The sequence below is a fragment of the Triticum urartu genome, chromosome 4 (genome assembly GCF_003073215.2).
Source record: "Triticum urartu cultivar G1812 chromosome 4, Tu2.1, whole genome shotgun sequence".
Classification (NCBI taxonomy): Eukaryota; Viridiplantae; Streptophyta; class Magnoliopsida; order Poales; family Poaceae; genus Triticum; species Triticum urartu.
Window position 1 is genome coordinate 373,951,425 of NC_053025.1, and position 10,805 is coordinate 373,962,229.

A 10,805-nucleotide genomic window follows, 5' to 3' on the forward strand; every position below is an offset into this window, starting at 1 on the left:
ATCAATGCCACTTTTATTGAAATAAAAGATGCAAAACATTTTTCTAAATAACAGCAAGAAAATCTTAACAAAATAAATTGACGCTCCAAGCAAAACACATATCATGCGGCGAATAAAAATATAGCTCCAAGTAAAGTTACCGATGAACGAAGACGAAAGAGGGGATGCCTTCCGGGGCATCCCCAAGCTTAGGCTCTTGGCTATCATTGAATATTACCTTGGGGTGCCTTGGGCATCCCCAAGCTTAGGCTCTTGCCACTCCTTATTCCATAGTCCATCGAATCCTTACCCAGAACTTGAAAACTTCACAACACAAAACTTAACAGAAAACTCGTAAGCTCCGTTAGTATAAGGAAATAAATCACCACTTCAAGGTACTGTAATGAACTCATCCTTTATTTATATTGGTGTTAAACCTACTGTATTCCAACTTCTCTATGGTTTATAAACTATTTTACTAGCCATAGATTCATCAAAATAAGCAAACAACACATAGAAAACAGAATCTGTCAAAAACAGAACAGTCTGTAGTAATCTGGATCAAACGTATACTTCTGGAACTCATAAAATTCTCAAATAAATTGCTGGACCTGAGTAATTTATCTATTAATCATCTTAAAAAGAATTAACTAAATATAACTTTCCAAATAAAAATGGCAGCAATTCTCGTGAGCGCTAAAGTTTCTGTTTTTTACAGCATGATCAACAAGACTTTCCCCAAGTCTTCCCAAAGGTTCTACTTGGCACAAACACTAATTAAAAGCATAAAACCACATATAAACAGAGGCTATATGAATTATTTATTACTAAAAAGGAACAAAAAGCAAGGAACTAAAATAAAATTGGATTGCCTCCCAACAAGCGCTATCGTTTAACGCCCCTAGCTAGGCATGATGATTTCAACGATGCTCACATAAAAGATAAGAATTGAAACATAAAGAGAGCATCATGAAGAATATTACTAACACATTTAAGTCTAACATACTTCCTATGCATAGGGATTTTGTGAGCAAACAACTTGTGGGAACAAGAATCAACTTGCATAGGTAGGTAAAACAAGCATAACTTCAAAATTTTAAGCACATAGAGAGGAAACTTGATATTATTACAATTCCTACAAGCATATATTCCTCCATCATAATAATTTTCAGTAGCATAATGAATGAATTCAACAATATAACCAGCACCTAAAGCATTATTTTCATGGTCTACAAGCATAGAAAATTTACTACTCTCCACACAAGCAAAATTCTTCTCATGAATAATAGTGGGAGCAAACTCAACAAAATAAATATCATGTGATTGAAAATTAAGATCAAGATGACAAGTTTCATGGTTATCATTATTCTTTAAAGCATACGTGTCATCACAATAATCATCATAGATAGGAGGCATGCTTTCATCATAATAAATTTGCTCATCAAAACTTGGGGGACAAAAAATATCATCTTCATCAAACATAGCTTCCCCAAGCTTGTGGCTTTGCATATCGTTAGCATCATGGATATTCAAGGAATTCATAACTAACAACATTGCAATCATGCTCATCATTCAAATATTTAGTGCCAAACATTTTATAGATTTCTTCTTCTAGCACTTGAGCACAATTATCCTTTCCATCATACTCGCGAAAGATATTAAAAAGGTGAACCGTATCAGACAAACTCAATTCCATTTTTTATAGTTTTATTTTATAATCTAAACTAGTGCTAAAACAAGAAACTAAAAGACTCGATTGCAAGATATACCTTCAAGCACTCACCTCCCCGGCAATGGCGCCAGAAAAGAGCTTGATGTCTACTACAACCTTCTTCTTGTAGACGTTGTTGGGCCTCCAAGTGCAGAGGTTTGTAGGACAGTGGCAAATTTCCCTCAAGTGGATGACCTAAGGTTTATCAATCCGTAGGAGGCGTAGGATGAAGATGGTCTCTCTCAAGCAACCCTGCAACCAAATGACAAAGAGTCTCTTGTGTCCCCAACACACCCAATACAATGGTAAATTATATAGGTGCACTAGTTCGGCGAAGAGATGGTGATACAAGTGGTATATGGATAGTAGATATGGGTATTTGTAATCTGAAAATATAAAAACAGCAAGGTAGCAAATGATAAAAGTGAACGTAAGTGGTATTGCAATGTGTGGAAACAAGGCCTAGGGTTCATACTTTCACTAGTGCAAGTCCTCTCAACAATAATAACATAATTGGATCACACAACTATCCCTCGACATGCAACAAGGAGTCACTCCAAAGTCACTAATAGCGGAGAACGAACGAAGAGATTATGGTAGGGTACAAAACCATCTCAAAGGTATTCTTTCCAATCAATCCGTTGGGCTATTCCTATAAGTGTCACAAACCGCCCTAGAGTTCGTACTAGAATAACACCTTAAGACACAAATCAACCAAAACCCTAATGTCACCTAGATACTCCAATGTCACCTCAAGTATCCGTGGGTATGATTATACGATATGGCATCACACAATCTTAGATTCATCTATTCAACCAACACATAGAACCTTAAAGAGTGCCCCAAATTTTCTACCGGAGAATCGGGACGAAAACGTGTGCCAACCCCTATGCATAGGTTCATGGGCGGAGCCCGCAAGTTGATCACCAAAACATACATCAAGTGAATCACGTGATATCCCATTGTCACCACAGATATCCACAGCAAGACATACATCAAGTGTTCTCAAATCTTTAAAGACTCAATCCGATAAGATAACTTCAAAGGGGAAACTCAATTCATTACAAGAGAGTAGAGGGGGAAGAAACATCATAGGATCCAAATATAATAGCAAAGCTCGACATCAAGATCGTATCATCTCAAGAACACGAGAGAGAGAGAGAGAGATCAAACACATAGCTATTGGTACATACCCTCAGCCCCGAGGGAGAACTACTCCCTCCTCGTCATGGAGAGCACCGGGATGATGAAGATGGCCACCGGAGAGGGATTGCCCCCTCCGGCAGGGTGCCGGAACGGGTCTAGATTGGCTTTCGGTGGCTACGGAGGCTTCTGGCAGCGGAACTCCCGATCTATTGAGCTCCCGGATGTTTTTAGGGTATATGGAGATATATAGGCGGAAGAAGTATGTCAGGGGAGCCATGAGGGGCCCACGAGGGTGAAGGGTGCACCCAGGGGGGTGGGCGCGCTGTTGGGGAACATAGTAATTTCAAAAAAATTCCTACGCACATGCAAGATCATGGTGATGCATAGCAACGAGAGGGGAGAGTGTTGTCCACGTACCCTCGTAGACTGAAAGCGGAAGCGTTATAACAACGCGGTTGATGTAGTCGTACGTCTTCACGATCCGACCGATCAAGTACTGAATGTACGGCACCTTTGAGTTCAGCACACGTTCAGCCCGATGACGTCCCCCGAACTCCGATCCAACCGAGTGTTGAGGGGGAGTTTCGTCAGCACGATGGCGTGGTGACGATGTTGATGTTCTACCGACGCAGGGCTTTGCCTAAGCACCGCTACAATATTATCGAGTTAGACTATGGTGGAGGGGGGCACCGCACACGGCTAAGAGACGATCAACTTGATCTACTTGTGTGTCTATGGGGTGCCCCCTGCCCCCGTATATAAAGGAGCAAGGGAGGGAGGGCGGCCGGCCTAGGAGGAGGGCGCGCCAAGGGGGGAGTCCTACTCCCACCGGGAGTAGGACTCCTCCTTCCCTTGTTGGAGTAAGAGAGAAGGAAAGAGGGGGAGAGGAACAAGGAAAAGTGGGCTGCACCCCTTGTCCAATTCGGACCGGAGGGGGGGCGCGCGCCTCTTTCCTTTTGGCCTCTCTCCTCTATTCCCGTATGGCCCAATAAGGCCCATATACTCTCCGGCGAATTCCCGTAAATCTCCGGTACTCCGAAAAATACCCGAATCACTCGGAACCTTTCCGATGTCCGAATATAGTCGTCCAATATATCGATCTTTACGTCTCGACCATTTTGAGACTCCTCGTCATGTCCCCGATCTCATCCGGGAATCCGAACTCCTTCGGTACATCAATACTCATAAACTCATAATATAACTGTCATCGAAACCTTAAGCGTGCGGACCATACGGGTTCGAGAACAATGTAGACATGACCGAGACACGTCTCCGGTCAATAACCAATAGCGGAACCTGGATGCTCATATTGGCTCCCACATATTCTACGAAGATCTTTATCGGCAGACCGCATAACAACATACGTTGTTCCCTTTGTCATCGGTATGTTACTTGCCCGAGATTCGATCGTCGGTATCTCAATACCTAGTTCAATCTCGTTACCGGCAAGTCTCTTTACTCGTTCTGTAATACATCATCCCACAACTAACTCATTAGTTGCAATGCTTGCAAGGCTTATAGTGATGTGCATTACCGAGTGGGCCCAAAGATACCTCTCCGACAATCGGAGTGACAAATCCTAATCTCGAAATACGCCAACCCAACAAGTACCTTCGGAGACACCTGTAGAGCACCTTTATAATCACCCAGTTACGTTGTGACGTTTGGTAGCACACAAAGTGTTCCTCCGGTAAACGGGAGTTGCATAATCTCATAGTCATAGGAACATGTGTAAGTCATATGAAGAAAGCAATAGCAACATACTAAACGATCGGGTGCTAAGCTAATGGAATGGGTCATGTCAATCAGATCATTCAACTAATGATGTGACCCCGTTAATCAAATAACAACTCATTGTTCATGGTTAGGAAACATAACCATCTTTGATTAACGAGCTAGTCAAGTAGAGGCATACTAGTGACACTTTGTTTGTCTATGTATTCACACATGTATTATGTTTCCGGTTAATACAATTCTAGCATGAATAATAAACATTTATCGTGATATAAGGAAATAAATAATAACTTTATTATTGCCTCTAGGGCATATTTCCTTCAGTCTCCCACTTGCACTAGAGTCAATAATCTAGTTCACATCGCCATGTGATTTAACAGCAATAGTTCACATCACCATGTGATTAACACCCATAGTTCACATCGATATGTGACCAACACCCAAAGGGTTTACTAGAGTCAATAATCTAGTTCACATTGTATTATGTGATTAACACCCAAAGAGTACTAAGGTGTGATCATGTTTTGCTTGTGAGATAATATTAGTCAACGGGTCTGTCACATACAGATCCGTAAGTATCTTGCGAATTCTATGTCTACAATGCTCTGCATGGAGCTACTCTAGCTAATTGCTCCCACTTTCAATATGTATCTAGATCGAGACTTAGAGTCATCCAGATCTGTGTCAAAACTTGCATTGACGTAACTTTTTACGACGAACCTTTTTGTCACGTCCATAATCGAGAAACATATCCTTATTTTACTAAGGATAATTCTGACCGTTGTCTAGTGATCTACTCCTAGATCACTATTGTACTCCCTTGCTAAATCAGTGCAGGGTATACAATAGATTTGGTATACAGCATGACATACTTTATAGAACCTATGGCCAAGGCATAGGGAATGACTTTCATTCTCTTTCTATCTTCTGCCGTGGTCGGGCTTTGAGTCTTACTCAACTTCACACCTTGTAATACAGGCAAGAACTCTTTCTTTGACTGCTCTATTTTGAACTACTTCAAAAATCTTGTCAAGGTATGTACTCATTGAAAAAACTTATCAAGCGTCTTGATCTATCTTTATAGATCTTGAAGCTCAATATGTAAGCAGCTTCACTGAAGTCTTTCTTTGAAAAAACTCCTTTCAAATACTCCTTTATGCCTTACAGAATAATTCTACATTATTTCCGATCAACAATATGTCATTCACATATACTTACCAGAAATGCTGTAGTGCTCCCACTCACTTTCTTGTAAATACAGGCTTCACCACAAGTCTGTATAAAACTATATGCTTTGATCAACTCATCAAAGCATATATTCCAACTCCAAGATGCTTGTACTAGTCCATAGATGGATTGCTGGAGCTTGCATATTTTGTTAACACCTTTAGGATCGACAAAACCTTCTAGTTGCATCGTATACAACTCTTCTTTAATAAATCCATTAAGGAATGCAGTTTTGTTTATCCATTTGCTAGATTTCATAAAATGTGGCAATTGCTAACATGATTCGAACAGACTTAAGCATAAATACGAGTGAGAAACTCTCATCCTAGTCAACACCTTGAACTTGTCGAAAACCTTTTGCGACAATTCTAGCTTTGTAGATAGTAACACTACTATCAGCGTCCGTCTTACTCTTGAAGATCCATTTATTTTCTATGGCTTGCCGATCATCGGGCAAATCCATCAAAGTCCATACTTTGTTCTCATACATGGATCATATCTCAGATTTCATGGCCTCAAACCATTTTGCGGAATCTGGGCTCATCATCGCTTCCTCATAGTTCGCAAGTTCGTCATGGTCTAGTAACATGACTTCTAGAACAGGATTACTGTACCACTCTGGTCCGGATCTCACTCTGGTTTACCTACGAGATTCGGTAGTAACTTGATCTGAAGTTTCATGATCATCATCATTAGTTTCCTCACTAATTGGTGTAGGTGTCACAGAAACCGGTTTCTGTGATGTACTACTTTCCAATAAGGGAGGAGGTACAGTTACCTCATCAAGTTCTACTTTCCTCCCACTCACTTCTTTCGAGAGAAACTCCTTCTCCAGAAAGTTTCCGAATTTAGCAACAAAATTCTTGCCTTTGGATCTGTGATAGAAGGTGTACCCAACAATCTCCTTTGGGTATCATATGAAGACATATTTCTCCGATTTGGGTTTGAGCTTATCAGGTTGAAACTTTTTCACATAAGCATTGCAACCTCAAACTTTAAGAAATGACAGCTTAGGTTTCTTGCTAAACCATAGTTCATACGGTGTCGTCTCAACGGATTTAGATGGTGCCCTATTTAACGTGAATGCAGCTGTCTCTAATGCATAACCCCAAAACGATAGTGGTAGATCGGTAAGATACATCATAGATTGCACTATATTCAATAAAGTACGGTTATGACGTTCGGACACACCATTACAATGTGGTGTTCCAGGTGGCATGAGTAGTGAAACTATTTCACATTGTTTTTAACTGAAGGCCAAACTCGTAACTCAAATACTCTTCTCTACGATCAGATCGTAGAAACTTTATTTTCTTGTTACGATGATTTTTCACTTCACTTTGAAATTCTTTGAACTTTTCAAATGTTTCAGACTTATGTTTCATCAAGTAGATATACTCATATCTGCTCAAATCATCTGTGAAGATCAGAAAATAATGATACTTGTCGCGAGCCTCAATATTCATCGGACCATATACATCAGTATGTATGATTTCCAACAAATCCGTTGCTTGCTCCATTGTTCCGAAGAACAGAGTCTTAGTCATCTTGCCCAAGAGGCATGGTTCGCAAGCATCAACTGATTCATAATCAAGTGATTCCAAAAGCCCATCAGCATGGAGTTTCTTCATGCGCTTTACACCAATATGACCTAAACGGCAGTGCTACAAATAAGTTGCACTATCATTATTAACTTTGCATCTTTTGGTTTCAATATTATAATTATGTGTATCACTACGATCGAGATCCAACGAACTATTTTCATTGGGTGTGTAACCATATAAGGTTTTATTCATATAAATAGAACAACAATTTATTCTCTTACTTAAATGAATAACCGTATTACAATAAACATGATCAAATCATATTCATGCTCAACGCAAACACCAAATAACACTTATTTAGGTTCAACACTAATCTCGAAATTATAGGGAGTGTGCGATGATGATCATATCAATCTTGGAACCACTTCCAACACACATCATCACTTCACCCTTAACTAGTCTCTGTTTATTCTGCAACTCCCGTTTCAAGTTACTAATCATAGCAACTGAACTAGTATCAAATACTGAGGGTTTGCTATAAACACTAGTAAAGTACACATCAATAACATGTATATCAAATATACTTATGTTCACTTTGCCATCCTCTTATCCGCCAATCACTTGGGGTAGTTCCGCTTCCAGTGACCAGTCCCTTTGCAGTAGAAGCACTTAGTCTCAGGCTTAGGACCAGACTTGGGCCTCTTCACTTGAGTAGCAACTTGCTTGCTGTTTTTCTTGAAGTTCCCCTTCTTCCCTCTGCCCTTTTCTTGAAACTAGTGATCTTGTCAACCATCAACACTTGATGTTTTTCTTGATTTCTACCTTCGTTGATTTCAGCATCACGAAGAGCTTGGGAGTTGTTTCCGTTATCCCTTGCATATTATAGTTCATCACAAAGTCCTACTAACTTGGTGATGGTGACTAGAGAATTCTGTCAATCACTATCTTATCTGGAAGATAAACTCCCACTTGATTCAGGCGATTGTAGTACCCAGACAATCTGAGCACATGCTCACTAGTTGAGCGATTCTCCTCCATATTTTGGCTATAGAACTTGTTGGAGACTTCATATCTCTCAACTCGGGTATTTGCTTGAAATATTAACTTCAACTCCTGGAACATCTCATATGGTCCATGACGTTCAAAAAGTCTTTGAAGTCCCGATTCTAAGCTGTTAAGCATGGTGCACTTAAACTATCAAGTAGTCAGCATATTGAGCTAGCCAAACGTTCATAACGTCTGCATCTGCTCCTGCAATAGGTCTGTCACCTAGCGGTGCATCAAGGACATAATTCTTCTGTGCAGCAATGAGGATAAACCTCAGATCACGGATCCAATCCGCATCATTGCTACTAACATCTTTCAACACAATTTTCTCTAGGAACATATCAAAATAAACATATGAAAGCAACAACGCGAGCTATTGATCTACAACATAGATATGCTAATACTACCAGGACCAAGTTCATGATAAATTAAAGTTCAATTAATCATATTACTTAAGAACTCCCACTTAGATGGACATCCCTCTAATCTTCTAACTGATCACGTGATCCAAATCAACTAAACCATAACCGATCATCACGTGAGATGGATTAGTCTTCAATGGTGAACATCATTATGTTGATCATATCTAATATATGATTCACGCTCGATCTTTCGGTCTCCGTGTTCCGAGGCCATATCTGCATATGCTAGGCTCGTCAAGTATAACCCGAGTATTCTGCGTGTGCAAAACTGGCTTGCACCCGTTGTAGATGGACGTAGAGCTTATCACACCCGATCATCACGTGGTGTCTGGGCACGATGAACTTTGGCAACGGTGCATACTCTGGGAGAACACTTCTTGATAATTTAGTGAGAGATCATCTTATAATGCTACCGTCAATCAAAGCAAGATAAGATGCATAAAAAGATAAACATCACATGCAATCAATATAAGTGATATGATATGGCCATCATCATCTTGTGCTTGTGATCTCCATCTCTGAAGCACCGTCATGATCACCATCGTCACCGGCGCGACACCTTGATCTCCATCGTAGCATCGTTGTCGTCTCGCCAATCTTATGCTTCCACGACTATCACTACCGTTTAGTAATAAAGTAAAGCATTACATCACGATTGCATTGCATACAATAAAGCGACAACCATATGGCTCCTGCCAGTTGCCGATAACTCGGTTACAAAACATGATCATCTCATACAATAAAATTCAGCATCATGCCTTGACCATATCACATCACAACATGCCCTGCAAAAGCAAGTTAGACGTCCTCTACTTTGTTGTTGCAAGTTTTACGTGGCTGCTACGGGCTTAAGCAAGAACCAATCTCACCTACGCATCAAAACCACAACGATAGTTTGTCAAATAGACTCCGTTTTAACCTTCGCAAGGACCGGGCGTAGCCATACTTGGTTCAACTAAAGTTGGAGAGACAGTCGCCCGCAAGCCACCTGTGTGCAAAGCACGTCGGGGGAACCGGTCTCGCGTAAGCGTACGCGTAATGTTGGTCCGGGTCGTCTCATCCAACAATGCCGCCGAACCAAAGTATGACATGCTGGTAGGCAGTATGACTTATATCGCCCACAACTCACTTGTGTTCTACTCGTGCATATAACATCAACATAAATAACCTAGGCTCGGATGCCACTGTTGGGTTTCATAGTAATTTCAAAAAAATTCCTATGCACACGCAAGATCATGTGATGCATAGCAACGAGAGGGGAGAGTGTTGTCTACGTACCCAACGCAGACTGACTGCGGAAGCGCTGACACGACGTAGAGGAAGTAGTCGTACGTCTTCACGATCCGACCGATCAAGCACCGAAACTACGGCACCTCCGAGTTCGAGCACACGTTCAGCTCGATGACGATCCTCGGACTCTGATCCAGCAAAGTGTCGGGGAAGAGTTCCGTCAGCACGACGGCGCGGTGACGATCTTGATGAACTACAGCAGCAGGGCTTCGCCTAAACTCCGCTACAATATTATCGAGGAATATGGTGGCAGGGGGCACCGCACACGGCTAAGGAATAGATCACGTGGATCAACTTGTGTGTCTAGAGGTGTTCCCTGCCTCCGTATATAAAGGAGCCAAGGGGGAGAGGTGCGCCGGCCAGGAGGAGGGCGCAGGAGGAGTCCTACTCCTATCGCGAGTAGGACTCCCCCCCCCCCAATCCTATTCCAACTAGGATTCCCAAGGGGGAAAGAGGGAGAGGGGTGGCCGGCCACCTCTCCTAGTCCTAATAGGACTAGGGGAGGGGGGAGGCGTGCAGCCCTTATGGGCAGCCCTTTCACCTTTCCACTAAGGCCCATATGATTCCCGGGGGGGTTCCGGTAACCTCCCGGTACTCCGGTAAAATCCCGATTTCACCCGGAACACTTCCGATGTCCAAACATAGGCTTCCAATATATCAATCTTTACGTCTCGACCATTTCGAGACTCCTCGTCATGTCCGTGA